We start from the raw sequence: 16,438 nt of genomic DNA on the forward strand, positions 1-16,438 counted from the left end.
GGCAGGCAGATGACTTGAGGTCAGGAGTTTGAGACTAGCCTAGCCAACATAGTGAAACCCTGTCTCTACTAAAAAATATATAAAAATCAGCCAGGTATGGTGGCGCCCACCTGCAGTCTCAGGTACTGGAGAGGCTGAGGTAGGAGGAACACTTGAGCCCAGGAGGCAGACGTTGCAATGAGTCAAGATCAAGTCACTGCACTCCAGCCTGGGTGACAGCGGGGAGACTCCATCTCAAAAAAAAAAAAAGGGCCGGGCGCGGTGGCTCAAGCCTGTAATCCCAGCACTTTGGGAGGCCGAGGCGGGCGGATCACAAGGTCAGGAGATCGAGACCACGGTGAAACCCTGTCTCTACTAAAAATACAAAAAATTAGCCGGGCGCGGTGGTGGGCGCCTGTAGTCCTAGCTACTCAGGAGGCTGAGGCAGGAGAATGGAGTGAACCGAGGAGGCGGAGCTTGCAGTGAGCCGAGATCGCGCCACTGCACTCCAGCCTGGGCAACAGCGTGAGACTCCGTCTCAAAAAAAAAAAAAAAAAAAAAAAAAATGATTTCCAGCCGGGCGCAGTGGCTCACACTTGCAATTCCAACACTTTGGGAGGCCAAGGCAGGTGAATTGTTTGAGCCCAAGAGTTTCAGATCAGCCTAGGCAACATAGCAAGACTCCGTCTCTACAAAAAATACAAAAATTAGCCAGGTGTGGTGGCGCACATCTGTAGTCCCAGAGACTCAAACTACAAGTGGGAAGATCGCTTAAACTGAGTCATGATCATGCCACTTCACTCCAGCCTGGGCAACAGAGTGAGACTCTGTCTCAAAAAGCAAAAAAATTATTTCCTTCTCATGCCTTCCAAATACATGGTCTTAGCGTCTTTAATATGCAACGAGTGTTTACAAATATAACAGAAAAAGATGAGTAACCTAATACAATGGACAAATGATTTGGATAATACATTCAGACAACTCTCAAATGAAGTATACAAATGGCCAAGATGTTAGCCTCAATCATAATGAAAGAAGATAAATCATACGGAGTTGTAGTTTTCATCTTGTGTCATCTTTAAAGCTTGATAAAAGCTACTGATGATAAGAAATGGAAACAACAGGACTCTCACCTCATGTCAATGTGCCTCGGCACGGGCAGAAGCTTCTGGAACGGCAATTTGGTTTCAACCATCAAAATGTTAAGGCAGGTATGAGGGCTCATGCCTGTCATCCCAGCACTTTGGGAGGCCGAGGCGGGAGGATCGCTGGAGGCCAAGAGTTGGAGACCAGCCTGGGCAACAAAGTGAAGCCCATCTCCTCAAAAATGAAAAAGAAAAGAAACAATTAGATGTGGTGGTGCACGCCTGTAGTTCCAGCTACACAGGAGGCTGAGGTCAAAGAATTGCTTGAACCCGGGAGGTGGAGGTTGCAGTGAGGTATGACTGCACCACTGCAAAGCCTGGGCAACACAGCAAAACTCTGAGAAAGAAAGAAAGAAAGAAAGAGGGAGGAAGGGATGGAGGGAAGGAAAGAAGGCAGGAAGGAAGGAAGGAAGGAAGGAAGGAAGGAAGGAAGGAAGGAAGGAAGGAAGGAAGGAAGGAAGGACTTGAGAACAAGCACCAGAAAGGTGAGGACCACCTGGCACTTTGTTACCCAGTCGCATCTTTCAGCTGGAGGCCAGCCCGTCGATGTAACCCTTGGAGGGCCAGGCCAGGAGCATCTCCTCTTTTCAAAAAAGGGGAAGCCGAGATGTGGGCAGGCATGTCCCCACCCGAGGCGGCTGAGAAGGCCGAGAGCACCTCTCTCCATTCTCACTCTCCAAACATCCATGGCCAACCCAGACAGAGCCCCCAAGCTCTACAGAAACCCGGACACCAGAGGACAGACAGGACAGGAGAGGGGTGACAGTGTTGTAGAAAAATTACGTGCTCATCGGCCAGGCGCAGTGGCTCACGCCTGTAATCCCAACCACTTGGGAGGCCCAGATGGGAGGATGGCTCCAGGCTAGGGGGTTCAAGACAGGCCTGGGCAACATAGTGACACCCTGTCTCTACCAAAAATAATAATAATTAGCCTATAGGCCAGGCATGGTGGCTCACGCCTATAATCCCAGCACTTTGGGAGGCCAAGGCAAGCAGATTACTTGAGGTCAGGAGTTCAAGACCAGCCTGGCCAATATGGTGAAACTCTGTCTCTACTAAAAAAAAATAAAATAAAATAAAAAAACACAAAAGTTTGCCAAGCGTGGTGGTATGTGCCTGTAATCCCTACTCAGGAGGCTGAGGCAGGAGAATCAATCGCTTGAACCCTGTAGGCAGAGGTTGCAGTACACTGAGATTGCACCACTGCACTCCAGCCTGGGTGACAGAGAGAGACTCTGTCTGAAAAACAAAACAAAACAAAAACAGACAAAAAAGCCTGTAGTCTCAGCTACTAGGGAAGCTGAGGCAGGAAGATCGCTTGAGCCCAAGACTTTGAGGTTGCAATGAACTATGATAGCCACTGCACTGCAACCTGGGCAACAGAGCGAGACTCCACCTCTTAAAAAAATATATTGGCTGGGCACAGTGGCTTACACCTGTAATCCTGCCACTTTGGGAGGCCGAGGTGAGCGGATTGCCTAAGCTCAGGAATTCAAGACCAGCCTGGGGAACACAGTGAAACCCCATCTCTACTAAAAATACAAAAATTAGCCAGGCGTGGTGGCACACGCCTGTAATCCCAGTTACTTGGGAGGCTGAGGCAGGAGAATCGCCTGAACCTGGGAGGCGGAGGTTGCAGTGAGCTGAGATCACGCCACTGCACTCCATTCTGGGTGACAGAGCAAGACTCTGTCGCAAAAAAAAAAAAAAAAAAAAAAAATCTTAATGTATGTCTACAAGGCAACAAGTCCTTTGATACCATAACAATGTAATAACATTGTCACACAGCTGCCAGCCAAGCACAGGTCCCTGCCAGGTTCCACTCCCTCCAGAGTTGTCTTTGTTCTGATGGTCTTCCCATGTGGAATTTTCTACTCCAACCCCTCCCAACTCAATGGCAAATTCTGAATCTAAATCCAGAGTGCCAGCCTCTGGAGGCTCTGGCTTCGTCCCGGCCCCCAAGCGCTTGTTCACCCCATTTCCATTGCTTGCTGCCAGCCGCTGGCCTGGCCTCTCCCCAGAGGCTTCGAGGATGCCCAGCAGAAAAGCCCTGGCTCTGGGCAGGTTTTCGCAGACGAGACTCGCAGTCCCTCTTGGACTCACGTCCCCACCCCCAGGGACCCATAAGAGAGAAACCATTGGCGCAGACGGCAGTGCACAGCTCCCAAAGGGACCGAGTTGGCAACAGCAGGCAGTGCCTGGCCAACCCCATCCCATTGAACGTGGGGACCCGCTGGGAGGCCAGGGCCAGGTGGGCGCCAGCATTTAGAATGAGAGACAGAAGCAGGAAAACAAGGAAGCAGGCCAGTGCCCATGCGGGGAGATCAGTCTGAACATTCACGTTTTTCAAGAGATGACAGAAATCTGAACTTTTAGGTAAAATATCCCATTTCTTACATTTCAGTTTCAACGAGAAAGCACATGTGAAGATTAGGGAAATGCAAATCAAAATCACCATGAGATACTGCTTCACACCCACTAGGGTGGCTAGAATCGAAAAAGCAGAAAATCACAAACATTGTCAAGGATGGGGAGAAACTGGGCCCCTCGTGCATTGCTGGTGACAAGAGAAAATGGTGGAGACGGTTTGGGAGTTCCTAAAAAGTTAAGCACAGAATTCCCATAGGCACCAGCAATCCCACTCCTGGGTATACACCAACAAAAACTCACACACAAATGCTCCTAGCAGCATTATTCATAAGAGCTCAAAAGTGGAAAGAAGCTCAGTTGTCCACTGGAAGATGAATGGATACACGCAACATGTCCACATGCAATACAGGCGCGGTGGCTCACGTCTGTAATCCCAAACTTTGGGAGGCTGAGGTGGGTGAATTTTTTATTCAGCCATAAAAAAGGTGAAGTACCGATGTAGGCCACTGCATATGTGCACCTGGAAAACATCGTGCTCAGTGCAAAAAGCCAGTCACCAAAGGCCACATACTGACTGGCCACAGTAGCTCAGGGCCCAGAATCCCAGCACTTTAGGAGGCCAAGGTGGGAAAATCTCTTGAGCTCAGGAATTCGAGACCAGCATGGGCAACATAGGGAGACCTCAACTCTACACAAAATAAAAATAAAAACAAAAAATTTTTAAAAGGCCACATACCTTGAGATTCCATTTATATGAAATGTCCAGAACAGGTGAATCTGCCGAGACAGAAAGCAGACTGAGGGTTGCCAGGAACAGGGGGAAGGGAGAGAAAGTATGGGATTTTCTTTGGGGGATGATGGCAATGTTCTAAAATGGATTGTGATGATGGTTGCACAAGCTTATGAAGATACTAAAAACCATTGAATTTTACACTGTACAATGGTGAGTTTTATGTTCGTGAATTATATTCCAAACAGACAGTGCAAGTGGAACCAAGGATATCTATGGGCCAGATCGCACCAGAGGGCAGCACAGCTCCCCCTCAACCCTAAGCCTGAGCGCCCACCCCCGGCACTCAGTCTCACTGTGGGCTGGAATCACTTTTTTCTTGTTCCCTCTCTAAGGCAAAAATGTGCAGTAGAATTCCCCAATGAATACTGCGCCACCGACACCCACTGCTGCTGGTGATGGCAGTAGCCAGCCTCTGAGGAAAGCAAGGTGGCACCTACAACACTGGGCCGCATGGAGCCACAGAGGCCTTATCCGAGGGAGGCAGGAGCATCAGAGTCAGAGGAGAGATCAACAGAACATGATTGCTGGCTCTGAGGGTGAAAGAAGTGGCTGCCACGAGCGAAGCAATGTGGAATTCCTTAAAGAACTAGAAAAGGCAGGGAAACGGATTCCCTCTGGAGCCTCCAGAAAGAACCAATTTGGTCAGCATCTCAGCTTCATCCTCGTGAGACCTGGGTCAGACTTCTGACCTCTAAAAGTGTCAGAGAATACATTTGTCTTGCTTTTTTTTTGAGATGGAGTCTTGCTCTGTCCTCCAGGCTGGAGTGCAGGGGCGAGATCTCGGCTCACTGTAACCTCTGCCTCCCAGGTTCAAGCGATTCTCCTGCCTCAGCTTCCTGAGTAGCTGGGACTACAGGTGCGCACCACCATGCCCGGCTAATTTTTGTATTTTTAGTGGAGACAGAGTTTCACCATGTTGGTCAGGTTGGTCTTGAACTCCTGACCTCGTGATCCGCCCGCCTCAGCCTCCCAAAGTACTGGGATCACAGGCGTGAGCCACCGAGCCCGGCCTTGTCTTGTTTTAAGTCACTAACTTTATGTTCATTTGTTCCAGCAGCAACAGGAAACTAATACAGCAGGTGATTTAATCTCTTTAAGACTTTATTGCTAGGCCAGGCGCAGGGGCTCCTGCCCAGGATCCCAACACTCTGGGAGGCCAACGCAGGAGGACCGCTTGAGCCCAGGAGTTTGAGACCAGCCCGGGAAACATGGAGAAACCCTGTCTCTATTAAAAAAATAATAATAATACAAAAAATTAGCTGGGCATGGTGGCACACGACTGTAGTCCCAGCTACTAGGAAGGCTGAGGTGGGAGGATTGCTTAAGCCTTGGGGGAAAGAGGCTGCAGTGAGCCAAGATTGCGCTACTGCACTCTTGGGTAACAGCCTGGGTGACAGAGCCAAACTCTGTCTCAAAAACAAAAGAACTTCATTTCTAAAATTATTTTTTAATAATTGTACCTGCGGCCAGGCACAGTGGCTGACGCCTGTAATCCCAACACTTTGGGAGGCCAAGGCGTGCAGATCACCTGAGGTCAGGAGTTCGAGACCACCCTGACCAACACGGAGAAACCCTGTCTCTACTAAAAATATTTTTAAAAATTAGCTGGGCATAGTGGCACATGCCTGTAATCCCAGCTACTTGGGAGGCTGAGGCAGGAGAATTGCTTGAACCCAGGAAGTTGAGATTGTGGTGAGCTGAGATCAGGCCATTGCACTCCAACCTGGGCAACAAGAGCAAAACTCCATCTCAAATAATAATAATAATAATTGTACCTGCTTACTAATGGAAGGCAAAGATTAAATGACATCATCTTTGTAAAGTGGCTGTCCCAGTCCCTGGCACATAAATGCTCAATCATGATGAGTATCCAATGACAATTGTACCAGCAGGAAAAATTATGTTTACAAGGAAGTGTATTTTTATGGGGAAATGCTCCTACTGTGCTGATGCCGATGGAAGAAATTATAAAGATGGTATTCACATATCACCTATGTAAAAAAGCAAAAAGAACAATTATATAAAATATTAATACTGCTTCTTTCTGGGTGATCTTTATTCTATCTAAATTTTCACGTATTATCTATGGAATGTTTTACTTTTTTTCTTTTTTTTGTTAAGAGACAGGGTCAGCTGGGTGCAATGGCTCATGTCTGGTAATCCCAGCACTTTAGGAGGCCAAGGTAGGTGAATCACGAGGTCAGGAGATCGAGACCATCCTGGCTACCACAGTGAAACCCCATCTCTACCAAAAATACAAAAAAATTAGTCGGGCGTGGTGGTGGACACCTGTAGTCCAAGCTACTCGGGAGGCTGAGGCAGGAGACTGGCATGAACCCAGGAGGCGGAGCTTACAGTGAGCCGAGATCGCGCGATACTCTGTCTTAAAAAACAAAACAAAAAAAAAGAGACAGGGTCTTGCTCAGTCACCCAGGTTAGAGTACAGTAGCAGGACCATCGCTCACAACAGCCTCAAACTCCCAGACTCTAGCAATCCTCTCACCTCAGCCTCCTAAGTAGCTGGGACTACAGGTGTGCGCCATGTGCCTGGTTAATTTTTTTACTTTTTTGTAGAAATAGGGTCTTGCTATGTTACCTAAGCTGGTCTTGAACTCCTGGCCTGTAGTGATGTTCCCACTTCAGCCTGCCAGAGTGCTGGGATTACAGGCATGAGCCACTGCACCTAGCCTACAGTGTTTTTCATAGCAAAGAGGTATTCTGTTTATGGATATCCCGGGAGAGCAGCAGATAATCCCCAGAATGGTGAAGGCAGATTCTAGGTCTACATCCCCCCATGCAGTCTTGGGAGCTCCTGCCCGAAACTTCATGGAAATGGAAGAACATCGCAGTGGTCCTTTGTGTCTGACGTCTTCCACTCTGAACACTACTTTGCAATTGATCCATGTTGATCACTTCCTTTTTGCTGTGGAGTGGTAGTCCAGATATGAATGTGCCACAGCCTGTTTCTCTGTTTCCCAGACGATGGACATTTGGACTGTGTCTATGGTTTTTTGTTTTTGTTTTTGTTTTGTTTTGTTTTCTGAGACAGAGTCTCGCTCTGTTGCCAGGCTGGAGTGCAGTAGCTTGATCTTGGCTCACTGCAACCTCTGCCTCCTGGGTTCAAGCAATTCTCCTGCCTCAGCCTCCCGAGTAGCTGGGACTACAGGCGCCCACCACCACGCCCAGCTAATTTTTTTATTTTTAGTAGAGATGGGGTTTCACCATGTTGGCCAGGATGGTCTCAATCTCTCGACCCCGTGATCTGTCCGCCTCAGCCTCCCAAAGTGCTGGGACCACAGGCGAGAGCACCACACCCAGCCAACTGCATCCATGTTTTAGCTATGGTATGACTGAAGCTGCAATGAGCTTCGTGTGCAAGTCTTTGCATGAACATCTTTCCACTTCTCTTAGTGAACACCAAGGGAGATTTCTGGCCATCTGGTAACTGCCAACCTCCCGAAATGGCTAAACCATTTTTGCACTCCCACCAGCAGAGTATGAGAGCTCCGGCGTCCCCCATTCTCACCAGCATTTGGTATTGTCAGTCTTTTCAATTTCATCTCTTCTTGTGGATGTGTTTTAATCTACATTTCCATTTCCCTAATGAGCAGTATTGTTGAGCACCTTTTGAGGTGCATTTTGGATATCGTATGTCTCCTTTTGTGATGTGTCTGTTTAGATTGTTTCTTGATTCTCCCTGCCCCTTTCTTTTTTATGCGAGTCTCCTGTTTCAATGCATTATAATCAGAGTCAGGACCTGTATGCGTTCACTTTTGGAAATTGGTATTCTTTGTGGCCTAGAATATAAACAAGTTTTACAAATGGTTTGTGGGAAGCTGGCCAGGAAATGTGGTCTCAGGTTGTTGGAAGCAGCAGAAACCCAACTCATGCTAGCTGAGCTTCCATGGGGGGTCTCCTAACGGGGAAGGTCCCTCATGGATCCAACTATTTAGATTCTGTCCCAGGGTTCTCTCTATTGCACTGTCTCCTCCTTACTCTCTTTCTCTCCAGGTGCTGGTTTCAGGGTCTCTTATGACAGATGGGCTTATCCCAGCCAGCCAGGCGACAGACACTGCTCTAACTTAGCAAGCTCAAAGGAAGTAAGAGACTGTGCAGGGCCCCCCCACAAAAACCCCACGTAGGGCTGTCACTCCCCCTGTGTGAGCCATGGCCGTTCCCAGCCTAGGAGCAGCCTGAGCTCCCATGACTGATGCCCACCCCCATACACATAAAATAATCCATCCTGTTCTGGAGACCAACATCCCATCAGGACAAGCTTCCCAAGGGCAAGGCTCTGGTCCTGGGAGGCCTTCCTTGGTCCTGCCTGCTTGGTCTGTGACTTCTCAGACACGTGATAAAGTCTCATGCTACAAACCTGCTTTTCTCAATTGTTCTATTTCTAACAGGTATTACTTGCTGCGTTTTAATGCTACCTTTCCTGGATTAAGTTTCATGAACAGAAAATCCGGAGGGGCCAGCCGGGCACAGTGGCTCACGCCTGTAATCTCAGCACTTTGGGAGGCTGAGGTGGGCTGATCACTTGAGGTCCGGAGTTCAAGATCAGCCTGGCCAATGTAGCAAAACCGTCTCTACTAAAAATAGAAAACTTCACAAGGCACAGTGCCATGTGCCTTTAATCCCAGCTACTTGGGAGGCTGAGGCAGGAGAATCACTTGAATCCAAGAGGCGGAGGTTGCAGTGAGCCAAGATTGAATCACTGCACTCCAGACTGGGTGAGAGTGAGACTCTGTCTCAAAAAAAAAAAAAAGAAAGAAAGAAAAGAGGCCGGGCGCGATGGCTCAAGCCTGTAATCCCAGCACTTTGGGAGGCCGAGGCAGGCGGATCACAAGGTCAGGAGATCGAGACGACAGTGAAACCCCGTCTCTACTAAAAATACAAAAAATTAGCCAGGCGCGGTGGCGGGCGCCTGTAGTCCCAGCTACTCAGGAGGCTGAGGCAGGAGAATGGCGGGAACCCGGGAGGCGGAGCTTGCAGTGAGCCGAGATCGCGCCACTGCACTCCAGCCTGGGCAACAGCGTGAGACTCCGTCTCAAAAAAAAAAAAAAAAAAAGAAAGAAAAGAAAAGAAAAAAGAAAATCCCGAGGGGCCATAACTTTTATTAAGATGCCACAGTATTCTTTCCCCAGTTTAATGATCTTTTTTAAAAAATTAAGGCCGGGCATGGTAGCTCTCACCTGTAATCTCAGCACTTTGGGAGGCCAAGGCGGATGGATCACAAGGTCAGGAGTTGGTGACCAGCCTGGCCAATATGGTGAAACCCCGTCTCTAATAAAACACAAAAATTAGCCGGGCGCAGTGGCTCAAGCCTGTAATCCCAGCACTTTGGGAGGCTGAGGTGGGCAGATCATGAGGTCAGAAGATCGAGAGCATCCTAGCTAACACAGTGAAACCCTGTCTCTACTAAAAATACAAAAAATTAGCCAGGCGTGGTGGCAGGTGCCTGTAATCCCAGCTACTCGGGAGGCTGAGGCAGAAGAATGGCATAAACCCGGGAGGCAGAGGTTGCAGTGAGCCGAGATCACGCCACTGCACTCCAGCCTGGGCGACAGAGCGAGACTCTGTCTCCAAAAAAAAAAAAAAGAAAAAAAATTAGCTGGGCGTGTGGTAGTGGGCACCTGTAATCCCAAATACTAGGTAGGCTGAGGCAGGAGAATCGCTTGAACTCACAAGGCAGAGGTTGCAGTGAGCTGAGATCGCACCATTGCACTCTAGCCTGGGCAACAAAGCGAGACTCTGTCTCAAAAAGTAAAAAATAAATTAAAAATAAAAACAGATATCATCTTTGGTGAACTACTTGAAGTCTTTTGCCCATTAAAAAGAAAAGGAAAAGAAAAAGAAAAAAAAAAGGCATTCTCTGTCCTTTTTTTTTCTTAATTTGTAAGAGTCCTTTGTATATTCTACATACAAGTTCTTCGTATTACAAGTATTTTCTCCCAGTCTGAGGCTTTCTGGCTCATGTTCTTAATGGTATCATTTGATGAGTACAAGTTTTAAAATCTGACAAAGTCTAATTTGTCAATTTTTTGAAAATAACTCTCGGTTTTAGAAACCAAGAGACCTTTGTCAGCCTAAAAGTTGCAGGTATTCTTTTGTATTTACTTCTTATTTATTTATTTATTTGTTTATTTATTGAGACAGCCTTGCTCTATTGCCCAGGCTGGAGTGCAGCAGCACATTCTTGGCTCACTGCAACCTCCGCCTCCTGGGTCTGAGCAATTCTTGAGCCTCAGCCCCTCAAGTAGCTGGAATTACAGGCATGCACCACCACGCCCTGCTAATTTTTGTACTTTTAGTAGAGATGGCCTTTCCCCATGTTGGCCAGGCTGGTCTCAAACTCCTGGCCTCAAGTGATCTGTCTACCTCATCCTCCTAAAGTGCTGGGATTACAGGTATGAGCCATGGTGCCTGGCCTTTTATTTTATTTCATTTTATTTTTATATTTTAGGGACAGGGTCTTGCTCTGTCATCCAGGCTAGAATGCAGTAAGTAGCGCAATCATGGCTCGCTGCAGCCTCAAACTTCTGGACTCCTGGGCTCAAGCATCCTCCTGCCTCAGCCTACCAAGTAGCAGCAGCTACTACTATAGCTGGTTGCACCACCTCAGCCAGCTAACTTTTTTTTTTTTTTTTTTTTTTTGAGACAGAGTCTCGTTCTGTCACCCAGGCTGGAGTGCAGTGGCATGATCTCGGCTCACTGCAACTTTCACTTCCGGGTTCAAGTGATTCTCCTGCCTCAGCCTCCTGAGTGGCTGGGATTTCAGGCATGCACCACCATATCCAGCTAATTTTTTATATTTTTGGTAGAGACAGGGTTTCACCATATTGGCCAGGCTGGTCTAGAACTCCTGACCTCAAGTGATTCGCCTGCCTCAGCCTCCCAAAGTGCTGGGATTACAGGTGTGAGCCACCGCGCCTGGCCCACAACCAGCTAACTTTAAAAAAAAAACTTTTTATTGTCCAGGCTGGTTTCAAACCCCTGGCTTCAAGCAATTTTCCCGCTTCACCCATATTTACTTTTAGAAACTTTATTACCTTCACTTTTGTGTTAATGTCTGAGCCAGCTCAAATTAATTGCCACGTGCCATGTGAATTAGGGGCCACGGGTCTTTCATTTTTATGTGTATGGGTAACCAAGTTGTCCAACATCACGTGTTGAAAAGAGGTTTCTGTCCCTGATGATTTTCTTTTGTCAGAAACAGAATAACCATGTATACCTGTGGGCCCATTTCTGGATTTTTTTTCTGTTCCATGAATAGTATTTGTCTATTCTTCGCCAAGTCACAGCGCACTGACTATGTAACTTTATACTTAAGTCTTGAAATAAGGTCATGTGAGTCCTCCAACCCAGTTCTTTTTTGAGGCTGTTTAGATAATTTCAGGTTCTTTGCATTTCCCTGTATATTTTATAATTCACTTATCCATTTCTTTATTTCTTTTTAGATGCTGAGATTTTGATTAGGATTGTGTTCAATCTTTAGATTAATTTGGGGGGAACTGATATCTTAAAAGTAATTGATCTGGCCAGGCGCACTGGTTCACGCCTGTAATCCCAGCACTTTGGGAGGCCAAGATGGGCAGATCATGAGGTCAGGAGTTCGAGACCAGCCTGACCAACATGGTGAAACCCCGTCTCTACTACAAATATAAAAATTAGCCGGGCGTGGTGGTGTGCACCTGTAATCCCAGCTACTCAGGAGGCTGAGTCAGGAGAATCACTTGAACCTGGAAGGCAGAGGCTGCAGTGAGCCAAGATCATACCACTGCACTCCAGCCTGGGCGACAGAGGAGGACTCTGTCTGAAAAAAAAAAGTAACTGATCTTCCAGTCCATAAACAGGGTCTTCTATGTTTGAGTCTTCTGTAATTTATCTCAGCAATGAAGTAATCAGGATATATTCAGAGAAGATCAGGGCCTGAATACTTTTATTGTAAAAATCTTCGTAAAATGTATTAGCATTTTTTAAAAATACATTAAAATGTAAAGAAGCTCAAAGTAATCCATGACCTCAAAAGCTAGATAACTCAGGAAGCAGTACTTTATATGAAGTTATACACGTGCAAGATAAAAATTTGTGAATAGTTCACAAATCCATACATCAGGACTCTCTCCATTGCCTCCAAAAGTAATCACTATTGTTGGTGTCTTGGGTCTCCTCTCTGAAAATTTACATACATCTAACAGCATACAAATCTCTTTTGTTTGCACAACAGAAATCACATCTTATCTATTTGTATAGCATTCCTCCCAAAAAAGAGATGTCCATGTCCCAGTACTGGTTCTTCTGAATGGGACCTTATTTGGATATAGGATCTTTGCAGCTGTAATTAACTTAAAGGTTTTAGATGAAATCGTCCTGCATTTGGGGTGGGCCCTAAATCCAATGACTGGGGTCTAGATAAGAAAAAGGAGAGGGAACGTGGAGACACACAGGAGGCCATGTGAACAAGCAGGCAGAGACTGGAATTATGCTGTACCCAGCAGCACCAAGGCCTGCAGGTGACAGGCGACGCCCTGCAGAAGCTAAAAGAGACAAGGAAGGAGCCTCCCTGGGGTCTTCAGAGGGAGAGGGGCCCTGCTCACACCTTGCTTTCAAACCTCTGGCCTCTATGACTTTGAGAGAATAGATTTCTGCTGTTTTTTTTTTTTTTTTTTTTTTTTTGACACACAGTCTCGTTCTGCCACCCAGGCTGGAGTGCAGTGGCTGGATCTCAGCTCACTGCAAGTTCTGCCTCCCGGGTTTACGCCATTCTCCTGCCTCAGCCTCCCGAGTAGCTGGGACTACAGGCGCCCGCCACCTCGCCCGGCTAGTTTTTTGTATTTTTTAGTAGAGACGGGGTTTCACCATGTTAGCCAGGATGGTCTCGATCTCCTGACCTCGTGATCCGCCCGTCTTGGCCTCCCAAAGTGCTGGGATTACAGGCTTGAGCCACCGTACCTAGTCAATTTCTGCTGTTTGAAGCCACCTAGTTTGTGGTCGTTTGTTACAGCAGCCCTAGCAAGCTAATACAATACTGTTCCACACTTAGCTTTTTAAACAATATGTACCTTGGAGACCTTTCCCTATGGACACACGCAGACCCACCTGTCCTTAACAGCAGTGTGGTCCAGCCCCCTACCGCCTAGGTTTACCCCAGCTGACTCCACCAGCGCTCCTAATGTGCCTGTTCTCTTTCAAGGTTTACACTGTTTCCAGTTTTTCAGTCCTACCATAGAGTTGTATTATCCCTACATGTAACTCACACATTTAACTCTTTGGGGTTGGAGTTGTTTTCTGATAAATATTTTTCATATGGCCTGGGCCCTAACCACCAGGATCTGGTGTTCAGTCAGACATAGAGTGGTATCTTCTCATGCTGAAGCAGAAACTGACCATGTGGATATTTGTATCAGTCCATTTTCATACTGCTATGAAGACATGCCTGAGACAGGGTAATTTATAAAGGAAAGAGGTTTAATGAACTCACAGTTCCACATAGCTGGGGAGGCCTCACAATCACGTTGGAAGGCGAAGGAGGATCCGAGTCACGTCTTACACGGCAGCAGGCAGAGCGCGTGTGGAGGGGAACTCCCCTTTATAAAAACATCAGATCCCGTGAGACTTACGATCACAGGAATGGGGGGGAAACCCCACCCCCGGGATTCAATGACCTCCCACCAGATCCCTCCCACGGCTCGTGGAGATCATGGGAGCTACAATTCAAGATGAGATTTGGGTGGGGACACAGCCAAACCCTATTAATACTCTAAGGGCCGGTTTGCCTGGTGATGGTCCTCAGAGGTGAATGAAGGATCCTCTTGTGGCTACAGGGAAAGAAGAATGGTTCCATGAAGTCATACACACAGACTCAGCACAGGGCCTGGCACACGCTGGGCACCAACAAATGTGAGTCATGAAGTGATGAGGATAGCACAGCACAAAGCAGGGAGGAGGTGGGGACAGATCAGGTGCTATAGGATAGACCACGTCCCCCTCCAAATCCACATGCTGAGGCCCTGACTCCCAGCAGCTCAGAAGGTGACTGCATTTGGAGAAAGGAACTTTAACGAGGTAATTAAGTTAAAATAAGGTTATTATTGTGGCCCTAACCCAACAGGACTGGTTTCCTTATGAGAAGAGGAGGTGAGGGCCGGACGTGGTGGCTCATGCTTGTAATCCCAGCACTTTGGGAGGCCAAGGCGGGTGGATCACCTGAGATCAGGAGATCGAGACCAGCCTGACCAATATAGCGAAACCCCCCTCTCTACAAAAAATACAAAAATTAGCTGGGCGTGGTGGCGCATGCCTGTAATCCCAGCTGCTCGGGAGGCTGCGGCAGAAGAATCACTTGAACCCGGGAGGTGGAGTTAGCAGTAAGCCAAGATCGCACCACTGCACTCCAGCCCAGGCGACCGAGCAAGACTCTGTCTCAAAAAAAAGAAGAGCAGATGAGGACACAGATGTGCACAGAGGGACGACCCTATGAGGATGCAGGGAGAAGACACCATCTACAGCCAAGGAGAAAAGAAACCAACCCTGCCCACCTCTTGATCTAAAACTTCCAGTCTCCAGAATTGTGAGAAAATTAACTTCTGGGAGCCCCTACAGGCCTCCCAGGCCATGGAACTTTGTTGGGGGCAGCCGGAGCAAATACACAATGGGACTAGCCAGTGCCCCATCCTGCAAGTCTAGGAAATTAAGACTCTTCCACTCATTTAACACAATCCAAGCAGTGCTGGGCTCAGTGGTTGCTAAACTGTTTTCTGATCTTACCCTCTGGAGAGGGTACAAATGACCCCCAAAGTGGCCACAAATTCTTCCAGATCCTGTATGGTCACTCATTTGCTACCCCTCTGGTCAACAGGTTGGAGTTTACCTCACGTGGCTTCCATGCAACTTGCTGTGGCCCCGGGGGCATCAGGAAACACGGGACCTCAGCTTCCACTGGAGCCCCTGGAAAAAGGATCCACGCTGGCCTGCTGCAGACAGACAGCCCCGCCAACAGCCAGCACCAAGCAGCAGCCACGCAAGAAAGGCCATCCCAGGCCATCCAGCCCCACCCAAGCTGAAGCCACGTGAGTGACCCCGGCATGACCAGCAGGAGCACTGAGGGGCTGAGCCCAGGGATGATCCGTCAGGCTGAGGTGTTCCCCCGGCTAGGCCACAGCCCCCAGGTACTCAGGCAAGCGCAAATCCAGTCGCTGCTGTGACTTGAGGTGAAGGAGGTTACCCCGAATAATCTGGGTGGGCCTGATCATTTCATTGAGGACAAGAAACTCCGCCTGTGGACTGCAGCGCCAGCTCCTGTCGAGTCGTCCCGGCTGCCTCTGAGGAAGGCTTGCCCTGCAGTTTGGGACTCGCCTCACCAGACCCCACCATCACATCAGCCAGTGCCTTGCAATAAATCTCTTTGAATGCTGATATTTCTATCTATTGCCTATTTCTCTGGAGCACCCTGTCCTCTAGGTTGGGCTGGGGCCTCTGCTTGTGCTTTTGTCATTCCCTTTGCTTCCCTGCGCCTGGAGACGCTGTGCTCTGTCATCGTTGCTGGTCCGGTTCCTGCCCACCCTGCTCCTCCAGGGCATCCTGCAAATGTCCTGTGCCACCGCCTCTCACAGAGCTGGCAGGAGCAGAGTGAGGATTCATGACCATGCCTCAATCCTGAATTCCCCTCGCCCATTCCTCTCTGGATGCCATCTCACTACTTTGTCTTACTTCCCCTGCTTCAGAGGGCTGAGATTCACCATCCTGGGGTGCACATGCCCCCATGAGCAGCATTCGCACAGGACAGGAGCCTCTAAAGGCAGTGACTGCAGGATTCAACTTGTACTGAACCCAAAGAAATATTAATGTGAGGCCAGGCACAGTGGCTCATGCCTGTAATCCCTGTACTTTGGGAGGCCGAGGCAGGCAGATCACTTGAGGTCAGGAGTTCGAGACCAGCCTGGCCAACGTGGTGAAACTCTGCTAGTAAAAATATAAAAGTTAGCTGGGCGTGGTGGCGTACGCTTGTAATCCCAGCTACTCAGGAGGCTGAGGAAGGAGAATCGCTTGAACCCAGGGGGCAGAGGTTGCAGTGAACTGAGTTAGCACCACGGCACTCCAGCCTAGGCAACAGAGCAAGAGTCCGTCAAAAAAGAAAGAAGAGGGGGGG

The 16,438-nt window shown here is 48.3% G+C and overlaps 1 protein-coding gene and 3 long non-coding RNA genes across 4 annotated transcripts in view; 1 reads left to right on the forward strand and 3 right to left on the reverse strand.

Moving 5' to 3' along the window:
- CBX2 (chromobox 2) overlaps positions 1 to 16,438 on the forward strand; it is a 192,913-nt gene that overhangs the window by 159,942 nt on the left and 16,533 nt on the right. The gene's annotated exons all lie outside the window — the stretch shown is intronic.
- LOC106994150 (uncharacterized) overlaps positions 1 to 16,438 on the reverse strand; it is a 29,634-nt gene that overhangs the window by 6,152 nt on the left and 7,044 nt on the right. The gene's annotated exons all lie outside the window — the stretch shown is intronic.
- Positions 856 to 13,905, reverse strand: LOC144336040 (uncharacterized). Its single transcript, XR_013407435.1, has 3 exons — positions 13,772 to 13,905; positions 4,231 to 4,271; positions 856 to 1,299 (listed from the first exon to the last, which is right to left on the reverse strand). It is a non-coding gene; the product is annotated as an uncharacterized LOC144336040 (long non-coding RNA).
- Positions 5,728 to 9,373, reverse strand: LOC144336035 (uncharacterized). Its single transcript, XR_013407429.1, has 3 exons — positions 8,961 to 9,373; positions 7,628 to 8,826; positions 5,728 to 5,892 (listed from the first exon to the last, which is right to left on the reverse strand). It is a non-coding gene; the product is annotated as an uncharacterized LOC144336035 (long non-coding RNA).

The sequence above is a fragment of the Macaca mulatta genome, chromosome 16 (assembly GCF_049350105.2).
Source record: "Macaca mulatta isolate MMU2019108-1 chromosome 16, T2T-MMU8v2.0, whole genome shotgun sequence".
NCBI lineage: Eukaryota > Metazoa > Chordata > Mammalia > Primates > Cercopithecidae > Macaca > Macaca mulatta.